This window comes from Sciurus vulgaris (assembly GCF_902686455.1).
Source record: "Sciurus vulgaris genome assembly, chromosome: 10".
Classification (NCBI taxonomy): Eukaryota; Metazoa; Chordata; class Mammalia; order Rodentia; family Sciuridae; genus Sciurus; species Sciurus vulgaris.
Genome location: NC_136470.1, coordinates 95352263 through 95374737, shown reverse-complemented (window position 1 = coordinate 95374737; position 22475 = coordinate 95352263). Strand labels below are relative to the sequence as shown.

General features: G+C 39.8%; 1 long non-coding RNA gene across 6 annotated transcripts in view; it reads left to right on the top strand.

Moving 5' to 3' along the window:
* The first annotated feature begins 2511 nt into the window (after positions 1-2511).
* Positions 2512-22475, top strand: part of LOC306671121 — a 71400-nt gene continuing 51436 nt past the window's right edge. For all 6 annotated transcript variants that reach the window (XR_013766588.1, XR_013766589.1, XR_013766590.1 and 3 more), the window contains exons 1-2: positions 2512-3221; positions 15267-15333. This is a non-coding gene — a long non-coding RNA (uncharacterized lncRNA). The remainder of the gene's footprint in view (positions 3222-15266; positions 15334-22475) is intronic.

Sequence of the window (22475 nt, the reverse complement as noted above, 5' to 3'; positions counted from 1 at the left end):
TTCTATCTGATTCTGAAGCTTATGCTCTTTACCTAAGCACAGTAACTTTGTATACTTATGAAAAGAAAAATAAAGTTGTGTGGAATAAACCTGGTACTTGATTTGACTTGGTCTTGGAAAATTTGTTGTTTATGGTTTTACCCAGAGTAATCAATGGTTAAGCTGTGGATAAGGAACCAGCTGAAACTGATGATGGTTTGGATTTCATTTGCTTCCAGGTCTGGTAAAGCTCATGAAAATTTTAGTTAGAAGTAAGTAATTTCAAATAACAAGAGTAAACTTAAAAATCAGACAACATACCATTGGAGAATCCTAGTTTTATGCATGATGGATAGTATCATGTTAAAGATTATTTCTGAAAAATAAAGCCAAGGATAATCATTCTCATGTCTTTAATCGCCTCTATAACTCGGGCACCTCAACAATTTCATTTACAGTTCTTTAGAGTGTATTTATTTTTTATTGAAAAATCATGAGGAAAGACTCTGAAAGTGTCAATGCTAAGAAATTCCTGTGGGTGGTCAGACATGTTCATGTTCATTTTCTCAGCAACTTTCCCACCACCAGTGAACTCGGCAGGAGAGACATTGCTGCTCCTATTTCACACACAAGTAAACCGAAGCATGAAGATGCTAAAGACAAATCTAATGTCACACAGCAAACGTTAGCAGGATTTGGGTAGCACTGCTGGATCCAAAGTCCAGCCTGCCTTCAGTTTCCATTACAACACTGCATCTCGTGAGTGTTTTCAGTGACTGTTCTACCCGTATCTTCTTGTAAAAAAGTGAGTGGAGGACTGTGTGATTTGGGATGAGAGAGTAAGCCAGGTAAGACAGAGTCATTATAGGCTTCACTAGAGATTTCATAAATAGCCACAATTGACAGATTTCACTGCGGACAGATGGCAGCTTTGGCTGGGATCCGCTCCATTCCTCGAAGGTAATTCGGCACTGGTGTTGGTCTCTCCCACACTCATTTGGGCTGGCTCAGCATGGAGTGGGATGCAGAAGACTCATCTGGCTTGATGTGAAACTTCGTATTTCACAGTGGCAGAACTGAAATGAAAGGAAAAGTAATATACTTTGTATATTCTTCTTTCTTTTAAAAAATATTGCCACAAAGGGACTAAGAATGTAGTTGAAGAGAAATATTCTTGAAATTCCTATCTTCTTTCACAGATTATTGATACTTGGGGTCAGCACAGACCCTACTTATTTTGAGATCAGATACATAGTTGATAAATGTGCTATATTTTAGGCTTGAATTAAAATCATTTTTCCTTCCAAACACTTCCAAATCCATTTGGCCAACCACCTTTTCATTTTACATTCTTGTTTATTTAGAAGAAATATAGTCCATATGTTTCACATTTATTTATACTTAACTCATCAAAATGTTATTTGGCAATAGGTATTTGATGTCCCCTAGAAAATTCTCAAGGTGCTTTTGATAAGATTTAGTTCTTATATCCGGGAAATAATGTTATGTCTGGAGAAAAACATGACTCCCAGTGGGCCTTAGGTCAGTTCAGAACTCCATTCAAAATGGTTATGGAAGGCCAAGTTTGGAAGAGTACTTCTGTGCAATTCATTACTCTCCAAAACTGCCAGCAGAGATTGCTGGTTAGGGGTTGTTGGACTCCCAGAGCAGCTTGGCTTAATGTCTACTGTATAGCCACAAATGAGTTGATTGATAGGTACACTATCCTACTTATCAAAATGTGTAGTAGGTTTTAAATATAAACTCTGATTACAAAGTGGAACCGTAAAGATTTGACTGCATAAAAATTTAAAGCAAATGAACTAATAAATGATATTGACAACATGTATATCAAGAGCTAAATTGAACATATGGAAAAACATTATTAATATATGAAAATGTATATTTCAAAACAATAATATGAATATCTCATTAGAAAAATAGACACAAGATAAGCATACACATGAAAACAACCCAATATATGTACACATATATGAAATTAATGTGTAAAAATGTTGTTTTATTTATAGCTAAGTACACACTAATTAAGATAATAATGAGATGTGATGTTTTAAACTAGCAAATTGTCAAACAATGTCAAAATATTAAATGCTATCAAGGGGTTTTGATCATCTGTTGGTTGAAATATAAACTGGTGCAATTTTCTTGAAAAACGCGTTTACTACTATGAATCAACATTTAAAAAAAAAGTTCATGCCCTTCAAGACAATATATTTTTTCTTTAGGAATGTATTCAAAGTTGAGGACAAACATTTATATGTGAACATATTTATTGAGGTGCTATTTTTAATTGTGAAAATTAAAAAGTCAACATTTCTAAAAATAGAGTTAAATTAGGGTGTATTCCATGTACTATTCTCCACTGATGTCATATTACTGAGTTTAATGTCATGGGAAAATGCTATTAATATAAATTTTAAAAAACAGAAAATCTCTACTATGTAATTCTAAGTTCGTAAAAACAAAATCAGACATGTAAATGCATGAAAAGAAAAAAAAATATTATGAGAAACCAATCGTTAATGCTTGGTAGTGAAAATGTATGCAATTAAAATTTTCTTTTTTATAACTTTCCATATTTCAGTAATAAGCATATATTAGTTTTACAATCATAAAACACAATAAATAATGTTTATAGTGACAAAATTCTTTAAATTTTCAATAGGCAAAACGTAATAGACTCATTAGAAATGGAAACGGTGATTTTTAGGCTTTGCAATGACCATGAAATAACTAACCCTTCTTTTTTCTCCTGCATTCTTCTGGCTGTAGCATCTCCATCCTTGAGAAAGAGTCTCTGGATGGAATACACTGTCATGTCTTCACATTAAAATGATAATACAAAAGAAAAAGAATTCATGTGGTTAGTTAACAAAATCTGTTCATAATTACATCAAAAGAGTTTTCTGATTTCCGAATATAACCGGGTGTGAGCTTCTTTAGATACCTTGCTCTTCAGTTTGAAGGCGAAATAATTTTTTGAATAAGCCCATTATCTTAACAAAACATCTTTTCAGAAGGCATTTTCCCGTGAGGTTAGACTTGATTGGCTTGATTTATCTATCTCATTAGGTAGAAGGGAGTTTGGATGCACAGAGGAAGAGGATGCGGTTGAGGAATTGGAAACCTATCACAAATACAATCTAGTCTGGAGAGGCAGTGAGCTGCGTGGGCTGAATGAAGACCTGGGATGCATTTTAGTCCCGCTGGTTGGCAGAAGGGTGAGCTTGTGCAATCATGTGGTAGCTTTTGTTTTGTCTACCTTGAAGTTCTTGTGAGGAATAGATGTAATACTGTGTGTGAGTTATTACTGCTGTCAGTGGCACTAGAAACTGGACTCTAGACTAACCTGAATCCTGGTGACTTGGACCTGAAGTGATTGAAGAGTCCCATACAGGCCTTCACTGTTGTCCTCAGAAGTGTTAGGTGAGGCCTAAGAAATTTGAATGCTGTGACTTTGTTTGCTGGCGGCCATGCTCTTTAAACTCTCTGGAAACTGTGAAGAACAAATATTTCTTAAAAATATTTTTTATTATTCACATGTTTACAATAAACTATTGAAATAATGAAACCTATTTTCATAAGTCACACATCCGTTTATTTTATGACCACATCACATCTGGTTGTACCTTCATTTGAACACAAATCAACCAAATGAAATATGATATTTGTGGAGAAAGCTGTATAAGCTCTTTTATAGTATGTTTATAGTTTTGAAACATTAGAAAATTATCCTGGATCTGTGTATGGAGGAACCTTGTCCTCAGACTTGCTCTAAGTGGATAGACCGGGAGACAGGGACTCTCTCAGAAAGGTAGAGGCCCCAAGGGCAGACAGCCTTTCACAGTCACGTGCCTCAACACACGATGGGAGTTTAAGCTCCAGACAGTCAACTTTAGCCAGCCTGGGCACAGAATAAAAGAGTAAACAGTTTAAATTCATGAAATGATTGAGACATTTTTAGAAAATAATTAAAATTATTTTCATTACTAACAGACTGGGAAAAAACAAAGGTCAGGCACTCTCAAGGAGACGGTGGCAGGCCAGACAGAGAGGGAAAAAAGGACCTTTTGATATTGTAAAAGCAAATTAAATTTAGACTTAAGGAATTACTTTTTAAAAATTTTTGTTCGTATTGAGACATTATCTTTTTATAATAAGAAAGTTATAATAAGGAAGCTGTGATGCTTTCTAAATAAAGACCAAATTTTATGTAAAAAACATTAAGTGGCCATATTTATCTTACTCTATTGAGAAAAGGTAAATGGAGTACCCACTGGACAAAGGGCATTATGCTAGTCCATTGCAGAATTAGTGATTTCTTAAATAATTCAGAGACTTTTAGGGGGACTGAGCAAGGCTAACTTCTCAAGAGGAAGGTGAGGTGGGGGAGAGGCTGCTGGGGACAGGCTGGCGTGGGAATTCAAAACCTGAGTTGGGCCAGAAGGGCATCATTTCAGGTGGGAGCTGGGTCAGTAACAGCAGATTGGATACACAGGGGGAGACTGACCCACTCAGTAAATACTTTGAGGATAATGGGGGACACCCACGATTCACACTATTTAAGAAGAGAGTTACAAATTTAGAAAAGGAGAAAAATAGGATTGACTGAAGTTATATAAAATCAGAATTGGAGGCATTAATGTGAACTTATTGTTTTTTTTTTTTACAATAGAAACATAGAGGCATCAGAGAGATAGATATGTAAATATGTGTTTATGTTTATATAATACATATATGTATATGTGTTCATATATAAATATATAATTGGCCTTCATATCTGCATTCTGCACCCATGAATTTAATCATGAATAGAAAATATTTGAAAAAATATTGTATCTGTACTAACATGTATAGACTTTTTTCCTTGCCATTATTCCCTAAATAACATAGCATAATAACTCTTGATGTAGTGTTTACATTGTGTTAGGCATTATAATTAATCTGGAGATCATTTAAAATATATGGGAGGATGTTGTACGTTGTATGCAAATACTACACCATTTTACTTATAAGGAATTTGGGGTATGCTCAGATTTTGGAATCTACTGAAGTGCTGAAACCAATTCCTCAAAGATACCAAAGAATAACTGTATTTTCTCTCTCTGGTCAACAAGTAAGCACTGAGGAGTAACACCACAATCACAAGAATCACACGTTGAGACTGAATCTTGTCTTCTAAATACTGTATTAAAAGCAATCTTAGTTGCTTGGAGAATTGACTGACAGTGGGACTCCGAGGAAAAAGCATGAGAGTAGCTTAGAAAAAACTTAATGCCCCAAGACAAGAGGAATGAGAAAACCACAATAAAAGGACACGGGAGCCTCTCTAAAGGCAGACACACAAATCTGAGATAATTCAACTTCAAAATAGATAATGTTAGGGAATTATAATTCACTGAATAAAATGAGACCCATGAGTCCACAATAACATACATAAATCAATGGATAAATAAATTGTGAGGAATGAATGCTAACTAATAAATGTGGGAGGAATAATGACATTAGAAAATCACCAGTTGGCAATCATTCCAGTAATAATTAAGCCAAGAAACAGCTATGAATAAAAAGTCAGCGGATGAAAGTTTGATGAGAAGATATTTATGTAGTCTGAAAAAAAGTGCTTCCTGTGAAATATGTATGAATTAAGGAAGAAAAAAAAACAACTTTTAAAGAAAACTGGCAGATATCTTAATCTAATCATCAAAACTAACTTTATAGAAAAGGGACAAAAAGCAATTGTGACTGCCTGATAAGAAGACCTAGAAGAACTCCTGCCAAAGATGTGTATCCTGAATCTAATCGTAATGAAACATTAGACGAACTCAGATTGAGGGACATTCTACAAATAACTGGTCTTCTGTTTTCAAAAGTATCAAGGTCATGGATATTGAAGGGAAGACTGAGGAAGTATTTCAGATGGAAGGAGAGTAAACACATTGCCAACTGTTTGCATCTGGTGTGGATCCTTTCGCTGTAAAGGGTAAGATTGGGAAAACTGGTGAAAATTAAATGGAGTGATGAGGGATGAGTGTTAAATTCCTTGTTTTGATGGGTTTGTTGTGATTATATAGGGGAGTGTTTTAGGTTGGAGGAAGTTTACACTAATTGGTTCAGGGGTTATATGGCAGCATGTGGGTAATTTATACTGAATTGCTTCAGGAGAAAAGATATCTGTACTCTCGTAATGTTTTGGTAATTTTACATGATTTCAAAATAAAATTTACCTTTAGTATGAAAAAGAGTGAAGGAGAAGTGGCTCTTGCCTTCAAGGAGGTCAATGTATAGTAGAAAGAACAAGACACTTAAGATGAGAAGGAGCCAGCAGGGCAGAGAGGGGGATACAAGCCTAGGCTCAGAAGCCAAAGGGTTCATCCACTGGTTGTGGTTCTGCCATTACCAGCGAGGAGACCTTAGGGTGATGACATACACTTTCTGGGGCTCAGTTTAACCCTATACAAAAAAAGGATAATAATAGTATAAACTCTTGGGGTAGTTATAAGAAATACAGAGCACCTGGTAGATGCATAATATTTGATAGTTATTATTATCAGTTATGGATGAATAAGGTCATGATTATTTGTATTCAGATAGCTATGCTTAAATTCTGGTTCTGCTAGTTATTATGTGACCTTGAGCAAGTTTCTCCTTTTTTCTTGAGGTTCAGTTTCTTCATTTAACTACAGATATAGTCATCTTAATAGTGGCCATTAACATGGCGTTTGTGAGAATTAATTGAGATGAGGCAAAATGCATGATACCTTATAAACACATAGGGGTTAGTGCTATCTAAATTCAAGATGAAGTATAATAAATGCTATAAGAAAAATAATAGGAAAGTGGCAATTCTGGGGAGAAGGAAAATCTGTCTGGGTGCAAGGATGAGAGAACACTTAGGATGTACGATTCTCCAGAAATATTGGGAGGCTGTTTGAGGATGCTAAGGCTAGAAGTGCGCCATGCAGTAGAACAGGGAGGAAGGAATATGTGGGAAAGGGAAGAAGCTGAATCAACAGTGATCTCTCATCATCCACAGACAGAGTGGACAAGAAGGGATAGAGGGTTTTACTCGAGTGTCAGGAAGGTGCTGGCCAGCAATGACCCTTGACTCTAAAAAAGGAGATTGAAGCAGGCATGTGAGCTGGGGGATGGAATTCTGAGAAGGAATGAGATTTCTAGGGAAGAAGAAGGAAGGAGTTCCTTGGGAACTTGGGAAGACACTATCATTTAGGAAGTACAAATGGGGACGGGAAGAGGGTAGGGAAGAGGGGTTAGGTGGTGAATGAGACAGGGGTGAAGAAGTCAGGAAAGTGTTGGCCAGAGGCAGAGGATCAGCTTGGTTCAGAGAAACAAAGCAGAGAGTTTGAGAATGAAGACTGGGGAACGGATATGTTATTAAGAGGTTAGTTAAACCTTGCTGAGTTGCTAGAAGGTAGAGCAAAAACCAAATTCTGGTGGTGTACACGCCTGTAATCCCAGTGGCTTGGGAGGTTGAGGCAGAAGGATCTGGAGTTCAAAGGCAGCCTCAGCAACAGAGCAAGCAAGGTCCTAAGCAACTCAGTGAGACCCTATCTCTAAATAAAATATTAGAAAGCACTGGGGATGTGGCTCAGTGATTAAGCCCCTCTGGGTTCAATTCCCGGTACCCAAAACAAAACAAAACAAAACAAAACAAAAACAACAGCAACAACACAAATTCCAAGGGGCTAGTGGTAGGGGAGGGAGTATCTGCGTGAAGGGCACAGGACTTGGAGATCTCCTTAAGGACACTTTCCCAAAGGCAGATTTATCACAAAGTAAGCAAGGCCTCCCTCAGGCCCCTGAGGCTCCTTTCTCAGGCCTACACAGGGCTTTCCCAGGGCATGTTGTCCATGAAGCTTCTCAGTGTAAGACACTTTATCAGGGAAAAGCACCCTTTCCCTGGGCTTTCCTGCCTGGAAAGTAGAAAGTCTGCTTGACTTTCAGGCTTCCGTTTAGGGAAGCTTGAGTCAGGATTTAAGGGAACATACTGTGTGCTTTGCATATGGTTAAGGAGTAGTTAAATTACTATTCTTCCTCCACCCACTGGGTCAACTTACCCAGCACTGACAGCAAATGTGGATGTGTCTTTTGACACCTGGCACTTGGAAGACTGTGGTTAGTGGAGGAGAAGGCTAGAAATGTACAGAGCTGGGAGCTGGTATGTGGAAAGTCCTTTTAGTCATGAGATGTGTAAAATTACAAGTAGAAGATCCGGTTCTTGTCAAGTTCCAGTCAGAATGCAAATCGTCTCCTATCAGATAAGGTGACCCAAAACTCATAATATACCACTGTGATGAGACATCAATGACAAACTGGTTAATGGGTGTTGTCAGTTCAAAGAAGATTTAAGATTAGTCACAGCACAAAAAAGATTTGAAATGTTCTGAAATCTTTCAACTCAGATATGAAAGAAACTGGATAAGAAATTTTTACAAAATTAAAAATCCCACAAACAGATTTTCAGATAGTTAAAACTTTTCTAAATTATAAATATGCAAAATTTCTTAAAAATTAACTAGACTGAAAGGCAGGTTGAATCCTTTCTAAATAAATAAGCAAACTAAGAGAATGCAACTAAAAACTTAAGGAAAAATGTTAGAAACCAGGCAGTAAAGAAATAAAATATTATATTATTTTGTAGATTTTTCTGATGTTTGAAACTTACCTATTTTTAAAAATAATTTATTGCATTTTTCTTATGCTAAATATTTTTTAACCTAAAGTTTCTCATTTTTTATTTTAATTCTAATTTGCTACCTTAAAGAATTCCACTCCCGCCAAAACAATTTTAGCTTCAGGTACCACAGAACCTGGACCTGCCCTTGGGTCACGGAAGTAGTAGTAGTAGTCCTTGCTAGAACAGAAGGAACCAGGATGTCAGCTCTGGGAAAGGATATTAAATATTTCATAGTTAGTCATTTTTAGAGTAGGTGATAACCTGAGCCATTTATGCATATCAGAAAAATGCTAGCTATACGAGAGAGATAGAAATACCTATACAAGAAGGATATTTTTGGAAGGCAGGCCTTGTGAAAATGGAAAGAAATGGGTTAAGACAGAGTGGAAAAAAATGGTGTTCAAAGAGAGCCCATGGAGGAGGGAAGTGGATTTTGAGTCAGTGTGTGTATGTTGGGGGTGGGGGCAGGAGGGAGTTCTATTTTTGAGGCCTCAGTGTTCTAGTTTCTCTAGGAGGCTGGATTATCAACTCAAATTTCAGGGCAAGGGGCTTAGAGTTTTCCAGAGCCTGAACAGGTCACTAAGAACTCTAGAAAAATGAAACTATTAGGCCGGGTATGGTGGTGGCACAGGGCTATAAATCTTTCGACTTGGGAGGTTGAGGCAGGAAAATAGCAAGTTTAAGACCAGCCTCAGCAACTTAGTGAGGCCCTAAGAAATTTAGTAAGACCCTTTCTCAAAATAAAAAATAAATAGGACTGGGGATGTGGCTTAGTGGCTATGCTCCCCAGGTACCAGGAAGGAAGGAAGGAAGGAAGGAAGGAAGGAAGGAAGGAAGGAAGGAAGGAAGGAAGGAAGGAAGGAAGGAAGGAAGGAAGGAAGGAAGGAAGGAAAGAAATGAAGAAACTGAAAATATGATGATGGATCTGCTCTCGTTTCTCCAAATCCTTCCTACTGGTCATAGGACACTGTACCCAGAGACCCTGCCATGGACTTGGGAGTCACTAAGTTGAATATGGAGTTTGGAGAGAACCCTATTTTAATGTCCAAATGATCACAGAATGCAACTGAGGTAGTAATGTAATGCTGGCAAGGAGTCTGTCAAGGGGGGCTCTTGAATTATTGCCTAAAGAAAAGAAACAAAGATTTATTTATATGTGGCCTTATTCCACCTAGGATTTAAGGTATCTTACAAGAATGTATGCAATAAAATAGCAAGATGTGGTCCATAAATAAAAAATCAAGACTGGAAAAAGCATAAAATATACATAAGAAGTCTTCAGATGTGGCTTGTTAGTTGTCTTCAAATAACTGAAAGGTTGTCATGTGGAAAACATTTAGGGTTATTCAGTATGGGTCCAAGAGCACCGTGGGCAGCTGTCAGTCTGTTTGGGGTGCTCTAACAAAATACCATAAATCAGGTTGCTTATAAACAACAGAAACATATTTCTCACATTTTGAAGACTGGGAAGTCCTAAAGTCAAGACACTAGCAGATTCAGTACCTGCTGAGGGATCACTTTTTAGTTCCTACGCATGCCTTCTAGATGAGACCTCACCTGCTGGAAGGAACTAGACAGTTTTGGGGGGGTCTCTTTGATAAGGGTTCTGACCCAGCATGAGGAATTTGTCCCCTCTTTAATCATCTCCTGAAACTCCATTTTCTAAAGCATTCACCTTCAATGGTTAGGATTTCAAAATATCAGTGGGGGGGAGGTGTACATAAACATCCAGACCATAGCAGGAGAGGTTACAGTGAGGCAGATATCAGAACAAGCTAAGGCAAAACTTTTTAACAATGGTAGCTGTTCCACATTGGAATGCACTTCCTGTATTTCTTCTCATTGAAGAGGCATTTAAACAGAGTTGGGAAGCCTCTCTGCTGGCCTGCTATGGAAGCCAGCAGATGCAATGAGAAAGACTGGCCCTTAGGGTCATCATTTCAATGATTATGTGACAGGGACTGTTCTAAATGTTGCCCAATAAGTAATGAACTATTTTAAAATACCCCACACAACAATAAAATCTTGTCAAAAGTCATTCTGAGTATCTCTGTGACCTATAGTGTTGTCAACCCACCTTGGAAATGTCACTGCAAATTGCAAACCCCAAACTTCTGAAGCAGAAATGAACAATCTGCTCATGGGAGGAGAGGTGGAGTTTGGGGTGATTCTCAGCTCATCATTTCCCTGCTCTCTGGGTCACTGTTCTGCAGCTTGAAGAGCCAGAGATATCCATTCTCTCAACATTCAACAAGTGGCTATTGTTCCCTGACACATGTCAGGCCCAAGGCTAGTCCTTGCAAGAGACCTTAGTAAGAAAGCAGATGAGATCCCTGCTTTCAGAGTGCTTAGTGAGAAAACTACATGGATAAAAATAATCACATATCTATATACTTACAAATTCTGGCATGCCTTATGAAGGAAGAGAAGAAGAGCATTTCAAGAGAGTGCATCACTCTAGAATCTGAAGGAACATGAATAAAGAACTTATTTATTGATTTCAGTAAGGTAGAAGGGGAGAGCATGGGTGGGGGTTCAGATAGAGAGCATTTCAGACTGAGGGGACAAATATGTGCGAGATGAGGAAGCATGAAGTTTTGATGATTGGCCAGAAAGGCTGAGTGCAGCCTCAAGAATGAGCATTTCAGGAGAGAGGGTCCAGAAACTGCTCAGACCTGCACCAAGGCTGAGTGATCCAGAGAATATAAAGTGCCTTTGGACTTGGCATAGGCATCTTTCATAGGGGAGTGTCCAAATAACCAATGCACCCCACAAATGTGAGAAGTGCCTACTGAGAGGAAATGTCACTGAACTACAAATTGACTCCCTGTTACCTTCTGCAAAGGGCTTGACAGGCCTGCAAATGAACTGGACTGACTTAATCTTGGTGTTTTTTGGGGATTGAGTCCAGGGACACTTAACCACTGAGCCACATCCCCAGCTCTGTTTTTTTATATTTTATTTAGAGACAGGGTCTCATTGAGTTGCTGAGGCTGGCTTTGAACTTGTGATCGTCCTGCGTCAGCCTCCCAAGCTGTGGGATTACAGTGTGCGCCACTGCACCTAACTGGACTGACTTAATCTTACAGTAGAGGTGACTCCATAGGGTGACCTTGAGGTTAGTGGCAGTGATAAGAATATGGGAGAACCTCAAGATTTCCCTGCCAGGTCATCACTGACCAAGCTGGGGACTGTAATATGCACGCCTGTGCTCTGTCCTGGCTCGCTTCAGACTCCTGGGCACCTCCTAAAGGATCCTGTGTTTATGTCTTCATCTCCACGGATAATAACTACTCTCTAATTATCACATCTGTATTTTACAAGAGCTAATTAGAAAGTGTCTGATAGTCTGGGATTTTCTGACAGAGGTAGTGCTCAAATCTAGACCACGTGTCTGGGGATGATGGTTCTGACCAAATCACTGCCACTGGTGATAACTGGGAACTAGGAGCCCCAGACCCCAGGGTCTCCGGCCATGTCAGACATCCTCATGCTGCTTCTCCAGGACCCCATCTTTTCCATCTCCCAAAGCACGCTGTCATGCTTTTCCACCTACTCTCAGAATCTCAGTGTCGGCAACATTGTCTAAATGCAAATGCTTCTGGGAGGAATCATGTGCTTTGATCTAATTCTGGATTTTAATTTAATAGTATTTAACTCTTGCACTTACTATTTCCCTTTCAAAATGTATTTTTCTCATGTTTCACTTAGTGCTGACTGGATCTTGTGAGGTAGATATCATTATAATCATAAATAGGGAGGCTAAGTTACTGACCCCAAGTAAGACTGCTAGGCAGACACTGAGTGGGGACACTGCATTTCATGTTTGTTCCCTTCCACCAGTTATCCTCTTGTGAAAGCAGATGGATCTGTGTCGGGAGGAGGGGAAACTTGAAGATGTGGCAAGCAGAGAAGATTTCCCCATTATTTATTGAAATCACAAAACATAAGCTGCTGTCAATTTCTCCCCACTTAGTGCTAGTCCAACTGTCAGCGCAATGGCCAAGAGCACAGGACATAGAGGGAGATAGGGCTGTATTTGAATACTGATCTTCAACGTCATTGCACGTAACTTTGAGCCAGTGGTTACAAATTGGGATAGTATCAGCACCTTTGTCAAGAGTCATTGTGATGAATAATGAGTTGATATACAGAGGCCATGGTTCTGAAGCCCAGTAAATATTATAAAATTACCAGTTTGATGGTATTGATGTTATTTTTTGATTCCAGGGTTCAACTGTCTTATTGATTTCATCCTGGAAAGGGAAGGCGACTTTACTTCCTGCTCTAGCTTAATTGGAAATGGCTGAGGAGACTCTTGTGTTGAGAAGGATTCTGAGGTTTACTGTGTCCTCAGGTGAAATTGATTAGCATCCCTACATGTGTGCTGCATGATCATGCCCTTTTCTGGAGAGCTCTTTGCAGGGCTTGCCATAGTCCATGCCTTTGCCCCTCAGCTTCACAATCTGCCTTAGGCATTTGCTCAGATCCTTTTGTCAGGAGCAGTCCAGCTATGTTCACACTAAATGTAGTTTCCAGCTCACAGGGGCACTGACTGCTTAGGTGAGAACAAAGAATTTAATGAATAGGAGCTATGTATGGATGGGTTCTAACAAGAGAGGTTAGCAGGCCAGGGATTCAAAAATAACTGCAGTGCAGCCAAGCAGGGTGAGCCAACACGGGATGTACATTTCCATCTAAATAAAAGACATTCATTTTGACGATCCTACAACAGCTGCAACTTGAGATTCCCACAAATGCTTGGAAATCTGTCCATCCTACCTGAGTGGCAGTACATATACAAGGGAGGATGCCAGTAAGAATGTGAGACAGTTTCTGAGAAACAGTCGGGATCAGCCTTCCAAGAAGCCAGCATGCTGTAGCACTGATCTAGCATTCAAGTGTTTGGGGACAGTATTTTTATGGAGCCTACTGCTTAAACATTTGCTGATCTCTCTCCTGGAATACTTACAGAAATACAATAATTGTTATGAATGGTCTCCCAGAGCCAGGCTTATCAAAGATTCCATTCTGTGATCTGCAGAGAATTCTAACAGTGTTCTCAGTGTTTTTCTTTTGCTTCTACCAAATTTATCAATGTCTTGGGTCATTATTTGCCTGATCACAACAACATACATTCATGAATATGTATCAGCTAAAATCCTGCAATTTTATGTGTTAATTTGCTCATGTCTTTAGGTGTTTATAGCAATTAAATAAGACCTTGATAAATTTAGAGGAAATAAAAAAAAGCTTTGATATTATGAGTGCTTATGTGGTTGAATTGCAAGCTCTGAGATAAATTGTGTTTTGTGCAACTATTAATTTGTTGATTGGCTTATTAGATATTTTTGCATTTAGCTACATTTCTTCTTAGGAAACAAGTAGTCTCCTCTTGGCTGCTTCATTTGGCTTTCTGATGTTCATTTTAGCTTAGGAATGATCTGTATCTTGGCTAACATGAGTAAGGGGTGTTACCCTGTTGATTGATCAAGGTCTGGAAATTTGATTTTAGTGAACAAGAGCAGCTACAGGGAGAAGCAGGGTCCTGTTGAAGTCCCACCATGCAAGAGAGGATCGAGGGAGGGAGGGGCTCCAGTGACACCAGAGGCTACCAGTGGCGATGGGAACAGTGACCAAAGGTTCTGGCTGCTTGCAAGGGAAAGCTAGTTCTGCAAAGCTTGATGATGGGTAATTCTAGTGGGTGCTATTCCCAAGACAGGGCTTGGTAGGGTAGGGCTTTGGAGCAGGATCCAGGAAAGATGTGTAATCCTGAGAACAAGGATATGCCAGGGTAGAAATGGCATTACATCCAGTGAGTGAGAGTGACAGCAACTTGGTGACAGGCCATGACTCTAGGAAGGGGTGGAGGCGAGCTGTCAGATTTAGCAACTAAACTGCAGGAGGTCCTGTTAAATTAAAAATTCTGATGAACAAAAAGTGTTAGTATAGTATGTCCCATGTGCTACCTGGGTATATGTGTACTAAAACATTATTTGTTGCTTATCTGAGATTCTACCTTAACTGAGCATCTCTATTGCATCTGGCAACCCTAGGTATGTGTGCGGGGGTTATGGGTGGAGTGGGGGCACTGGGCAGCACTTAAGGAATCCTCATTGATCTGGAAATAATGGAGAGGTTGGCTGAGGCTGACAGAGGAGACTGAGGGAGATAAAGTAGAATGGTTAGTGTGTGTGTATGTGAGAGAGACAGAGACAGAGACACTCATCCTGAATAATTTTATGTAGGTTTTGAGACCCACTTAATTTCTTAATTTCTCATTTGTGTGTGTGTGTGTGTGTGTGTGTGTGTGTGTGAGAGAGACTGTTTTGTAAGAGCCAATGTATTTGGTCCATGTTAGAAACAGGATATTTGTTGGTTTGTCATATGAAACTCTCAAAGCTGTATGTACCCAAAGTGAGGCCATCTCATTGAGAATGAATATTTCAGTCTTCTAAAATTGTTATCTTGATAATATTGGACACATGAATGTTTGGAAACATTTGGATGATTGGTATCCTTTAAATAAAAGCCACATGACTGACTACATTTTTCCATTTTTATCTAGGTCCTTTGGAATAATGTAGACAGCCAAACAGGCTCATCTCCAAGAAAGAATGTATCATCATAATGAGGTGGGAGATTTTCAAAACTACTTTTTGATATTTTTTTTCCAGTTTTTTAATACGTCTTCACTTCTTCAAATCCTTTAAGTGATCTTTGATTTCCATCCTATCTCTTGCTCAGTGCATTGCACAATATTTAACACATAATAAATGCTGAATAAACTCTTTTAAAGTGAATGGACAGGTGAGTGGCTAGATTATTCTCAAATAATTCGACCTTTAGTACAGAGATTATGCTAAAGCAATGGAGATCTATTTGCTTAGAAGAGATGAGGGCAAACATTTATTGGGCGTGTGCTGTAAGACAGGAACTGGTCAAGACAATATGTATCATTTGTATGCATATATGTGCATAAACACATGAATGTGTGTATGTGTACTATCATAGTCATTTTATGAGTAAGCACAAGTAGCCTGTTTACATTTGGGTAAACTCAGAAGAGATTAAATAAATTGTGAAGATTCTCATTTACTAAGGAGGAAGGCCAAGACATGACTCTGATTTGTCTGAATCATTTTCACATCTCTGTTTGAATTCATGTAGACTTCCTTGACTGATCTATGGTAATTCATATGCTTTGGGGGGGTTTCATATCATTTTGAGAATTTGATGAAAGCCAGGGTCCTCTTTCTGAGACACAAACGTAAAAGGAAATATTCCTAATTTTAAAAGCACCGTGAGTTCCTCATGGAACCCTGATCAAAACCCTCATGATGAGAGAATATCAAATTTCTTCACCTAGATCCAAGGCTAAAGATCAGATTGGCCTGAAAGCAGTGCATCCATGCACACTTATGTGACAGGAACTTTTTCTCATGGGGGACAAAGGATCTGCGTAACCTTCAGAGAGCCAATGTGCTTCTTCCATTCCTAGTGTGATCACATAGCTCTGTGGCAAACAGATGCTGGTTTAATATTTAAAAATTATAGATTTTATAATTTCTATTTTTCCTCGTTTAGTAATCAGAAAACGAATAAACAAAAATCACTGAAATAAAATTTTGTGTCAGGAGCCAGCAGTATAGATGGCAGTGGTGAGGTGAAGCTAGTCCCTATCCAGATTTGCCATGAGGCTAAAGACCATAAACTTTAGGTCCCCTTATAGCAGTCTTCTGGGGCCCTGAATGAAGCCTTAAGAATGCAGTGTTTTTTGGTAAAATATGCAAAATAAGGTATCTTAAAGGACACTCTGCCAGCCCTGTAGAAGCTGCAGGAACCACCCAATCTGCATCTTCCATTACTACCCTGGTGGAGTTCTATCCAGAAAGAAAGATGAACATTAAATATGCGATTTCAGGAGGGAAGGTTTGGGGTTGGGGGAGGGACTGGGTAGCTACAGCAGAGGAATTTGGCCTTTTTTTAGTTGGGCAGTCAGTGAATTAACTTTTAATTTGAGTTCTGAAAGATGGATGGGTGACTTTTTGGCAAGGGAGGATCTGCATTAAACAAGGGAAGGAATTTGGTGTCCAGGGGCTGGGCTGGGCTGGGATGGTTTGTGGGCCTGAACAGGGTACACCAGGACAGCTGAGCACAGAGGGGAGGGGAGACTGGAAGGAAGAGCAAGATGCGTCCCTCAGAACAGGGTGGAACCTATGAAGCATTTTGAACTTGCTGCTGAAGGGGAAGTACGTGATCAGATTAGCAGTTTAACAAAAACAAAAAATAACAACAAAACACCCCCTCTCTGACTGTAGTGTGGAGAATGGATTTGGTTTTGTTTTGAAAATCTCTTGAAACACCACCTGGAATGCAGCTGCAACTTGATAAACAAGTGGAATATTCTCTGGTACAGTGAGGGGAAAATAATTGTTTCTGAGGCCCTGGTCCTTGGTAAAGGAGAGGAGCCCAGCCAGCAGCTGACACATTCAATCAGAAGTGTGCAGGTGAAATTAGGGTGGCTGTTTTAACAAGTGGGAACCTGTGTTGTCCTTTGCGGATGTGGGTATGAGTGAGCGCTTTCCCGGCATCCTGCATTCTTCCTGTGTCACAAGCCCACGTTGGACTGGAAGGAGGGAGGACTGAGGGAGACTGCTGGTGAGCCCAACTTTCAGACCCCACAATCTGTGATGAGGATGAGGATAAGGACACTGTCAATGTCAGTGCCCAAATCACCTGAGCCCTGTAAGAAGCCCTCAGAGCAGAAGTGACTATGTAAGCGGAAGGACAGATAAAAATTGGTTAACACAGCAAGCTGCAGACAGACAGATCTCCAGACTTCATCAGGCCCTTGGCTTCATTATCTTGCCAAACCTGCCCTGGTCTCATACCTATCTCTGAATCTTTGCCGTCATTCATCTTCCTGGTTCTGCTTCTTGGTTTGGTTTTGTCCTGGTCGTCATTGTCCTACTGTTCTCCGGGAATGGTTCGTAGTTCTTACTATGAGGGAGAAGGCCTGATATGGACTTGACCCAGCAGTGGCTGTCTGTCCATGCAACTCTATTGTGTGGGATGTGACAGACAGACCCTCTCCCACATTAGACCAGCACTGGGACCTGCAGTCAGTGTGGGGACCTCATGGCCAGTCCTCCTCCATTGCACATCGCCAGTCACTGAGACTCAAAGCTGTGGCCCTGGATGAGACCAGGAAACAATAATTACAAGTAAAGTAAAAAAAATATTTTAGGTGTAAAATAAGTTTTCATGCTCAAAGAGTAGATACTATTAATTATCCCTAAAGTTAACAAATAATTAACATTTGGTTTTTATCAGCTAGATAAATACGGAGTTAAAAAATTTCATAATGATAATGGCATCTGTCTGCCTCCATTAAATCAAGCTCAGAGAACAAATGTGCACTCTGAATTGTCCGTAGATTTAGCACAAAGTCTTGGCATCTAGGGTTAAAAGATTTAAATTCTGGTGAAATCAGGAGTAAGGGTTTTAATGTTCCCATTATCATCCACTCCAGAAAGTCTTTTTAGTTCTTTGATTTGGGGAGGCGTTTTGGATTTCTGTTCTTTGGAGAGGGGAATGGAAGAAATCAAAGGAAGGGTCTGAGGCAGTCAGAAGGGAGGCAGGGAACCCAGAGGAGTGTGGGGATGGTGGGGGCGGGAAGATGGCGCTGAGCAGCTGCTGCTGTCAACCCTGACCTATTTCCTGGAGCCCTGGGAGCTGTCCCTGTCCCTGCTCTCAGCAACAGTGACACTGCCTTCAGGCAGCTCTGTAGCCAAGCCACACTGAGTGATGGCTGTCCCTGCCGTTTTCTTAAATGTCACCCGTGAAAACAACATTTCCACCTCCCTGGAGCACCCACACTCCCCTTGTGGCTAAGTGGACACTTGGTTCCATTTTCACAGCTTCCAAAAATTGGTCACAGATGAGTCACAATTGTGTCAACTTCTCTGGTGTGAGAAGCCCTAGATGGAGGTATATAGAAATGATTTTTTTAATGTGATGTCCTTTCTATGTGGCAGTAAAACGACTTTCCTGCCATCAGGAGAAACATGTGCTTTGAATTATTTTTAAAGCTATAAAGGCAGATCTGTAAAAGGCAATCTGAACCTGATAGTTCTGTTTCCATCGATTCCATTCAGAATCCTATCCATTCTTGGAAGCTTTAGGGAAAAGAGAAAGAGGAAAAGCATAAATACAAACACCAACTGAATGCCTGTGAAGGCTTTGAGTAATTAGCAGAAATTAAAACCCGTAATCTAAGGAAGCAAGATAACTGTCTACATATTTTAGAACAGTTTGATTCCTATTCTGAGCCCCTGCTTGGTGCTAGGGTCTTATTCCCAGTTGATTCAGGGTTCTGCCCCATTTTCCCTGGTGTGGTGTCTGAGCTCTTGGAGGAGGATGCACATAGTCCTCTGCATTACCTAAGACCTATCTGAATTTGATGATGAAATGAAAGAGGTTATTGATCCTCCACTCAGCAAGATGCTGGGTTGTCTCTTATGCCCACTCACCAGGTCTCTTCTTTTTACTCTTGGTCACCTGCTTCTCCTGAGCCAAATGGGGTGTGGGAACTTCTCTAAAGGTGTTTAAGCCTGGAGCTACTGCCTGGCCCTCTTGGGGACCCTGCTGCTTTCCCTCCTCTCATGGAACCAGGGGTAGTGCCACCTCCTCCTCTTTTGGGCTACTCTCTGGCCATACCTCAGTAATCTTATTCATCCTGACCTGAAACCTGGGTATCTGAAATAGTATTCTCCATTTGCAAAGGATGAAAACATGATTCAGAGAAGCTAAATACTCCCTCTAGCTGTATAAGTTTAAGTGGTCAAGCCCGATCTGCTTTTCAACTCATGTGGGCCCTTCCTCACTGTGACTACCAATTCCATGTAGTTTCCCACTTCTGGGAAACTCCTTCTGACCACCTAGGAATAATGTCCACCTCTCTATCACCTTTCTGTCTAAGCCTTTGGGGTGGTATTTATCACACTGCTTCCTATGCTAGTTACCTGTGCACACATCTCAGACAACCCTCATTAGGCTGTGCCTCCTTCAAGGTAAAGACCACTTGCAATTCTCTCTATCCCATCCACTAGCACCACTCTCTGTCCATGATATTTGTAATTATGATTGATTATAACAACAACAATAAAAGCATTGTGTTCATAAATAAATCAGTAAATGGATGAGCATCTACTCCCTGTTACTGTTTGTTTCATTTGTGTGGTTATCCTGTGATTACAGGCTAGCTAACAACACATAGCCAATAGTATTTGCCGTCACCTATTCTCAATCCACATTGTACCTAGGGGAGCATATACCTCCAACAATGATGTGGCTTTATCGTAGGCCTATCCGTCTGCTCTACCTAAACCTTGTTCTTTTCCCCACCTCTCAGCTTGACTTTTTGATTTTTCAATTTCCTGGCTCTATGCCCTGAATCTAGTCTATAGGTCTCTGCCCACTTCTTTGTTAAGAAATATTATTTGGACCCTTTGCTTATTGATTATGGGAACCACTGCTGCCCTCTTGCAAGACTGACTCACCACTTCCTGAACTCCTTTGATTGTCATGGCAGCTGAGATTGTGGGAGTGGACAGTGCCTGAACCAGCATCAGATGTATTTATTCTTAACTGGTGTATTCTCCCTGACTGGGAGTTTGCTCACCATTCTCTGGTGCCCTCCTCTTCCTACAAGGACAGAAAAATTATTATAGTGGGGGTGTCTACAGTTTCCTTAGGGTACCTCTGAAAAAAATCATAAAAACTAATAGTACAAGCTGATCCAATGGTACAAGCACAGAAATACCTAATTAACAAAGTTTTTTAGAGCCAGTGCAGTGGTGCATGCCTATACTTCCAGCAGATTGGGAGGCTGAGGCAGGAAGATTGTGAGTTTGAGGCCAGCCTCAGAAACTTTGCAAGACTCTTTATCAAACTGAAAAAAAAAAAAAAAAAAAAAAAAATGAAAATGACCTGGCCATGTGGGGGTGTGGTTTAGTGGTAAGTAGTATCTAGGCTCAATCCTCAGTAATATATATATACACACACACACACACACACACACATATATATATATATGTATATATATTAGCCAAGGGCAGTGGCTTACACCTTTAATCACAGCAACTCAGGAGACTGAGGGTGCAGGATCTCAAGTTCAAGATAAGCCTCAGCAATTTAGTGAGACTCTGTGTCAAAAATAATGATGATAATGATAATAATAATCATAATAACGATAACTAAAAATGTAGTTCAGTGGTAGAGTGCACTTGGTTCAATCTCCAGTACTGCAAATAAATAAAACTAAAGATAAAAAAATAAAAATAAATCTAATTTTAAATAGTTTAGATCAAAATCTATACTGAAAACTGGGGGCGGGGGGTAGGGTGAGTGGATGATATTCTCTTATATATCCTAAGGCAAAGTTTAATTCCCTAAGAATAATCCCTATGGAGTTGTCTGGTCTGTTGGTGGTAAGGGATAGAAACTCAATTCAAATTAACTTAAGTAAAAGAATTAATTTTCTGTAACTGAAAAGTCTAGGGCTTCAGACACAATAGGATCTAGATGATATCTGTTTCTCTCTAATGTATTGACTCTGTTTCCCTTTGCTTGGCCCTCAACAGTTCCCCACAGATGGATGTTTTTCTTATAATCTCAGAAGCAGAAAGGTCCTTTCTCTCTCAGCATCTAACTAGTTCTTGAAAAAATACTCTGAGTGGTCCGGTCTGGGTTGCATCTACTCTTAGATCAAGTCCTGTCCCCAGTGAAAAAGAGTCTTCTGATTAGCTTGGATCCTGTGAATTTCCCTGGGGACCCCATTGTTGTGAGACCCTCTAGAAAGGCAAGAAGTGAGGGAAAATAGATTCCAAAATAAAACCATGTGGCAAGATCAAAGCATCCAATAAAATTTTCACGGCAAGTGGTGGTTCATGAGTTAGGTCCGCCATAATGCTGTTTTGGTTTTCGTTTTTTTTGAGTCCATGCCCCCAGAAGGGCTAAAGGGAATCAACATTGGTTGATATCATATTAGGTTTGGACACTGTACTGGGAATATTAAATGCATCATAACCTTTAACTCATTGCTATTTCCCTTGTAATACAAATGGGTTGATGGGTTCTTGTAAGAGCCTATCATCAGCCCAGCAAGGTGGGCGAGGTCTCTTGTGGGTGGAGTGCCTTGCAGGCTCTCAGGATTCAGCTCCCTCCCTCCCTCCTGAAGCCTGGCACTCTACTTGATCTCTGCTCTTTTCCAACACCAAGCAGGCTAACAGTTGTGTTACAAAAGCCTTTGAGGGCTGAGATTGTAGCTCCATGGAGGCACTGGGTTCGATCCACAGAACCACATACAAAAAACTAAATAAAATAATTATTAAAAAATCCACTAAAAAAACAAAAACAAACAAACAAAACCCTGTTTTTGACCTGCTCATCTTTCCTTCTACCTGACAATTCCAAGCATCCCACACTAGGACTTTCTGTGTGACCATTCACACTTAAGTGAGCACATATAACTGATATTTTTTGAGGTCAAGATATCCTAGTTTTCCATCTGAAGATAAAAAAGGTTAGAAGAAAGGGAACCTCTGCCAAGACATATACCTAGTAATTAACTGAATGTGGAGTTAAATCCAAAGCCTGATTATAGACTTATAAGCACATGCAACCATATTAGAATAGTGCACAAAGACCTCGTAAGTTCTTGCAAATTTGGTAAGTCCAGAGAAAATTTTTGGCATAGTCAATAAAGATATTA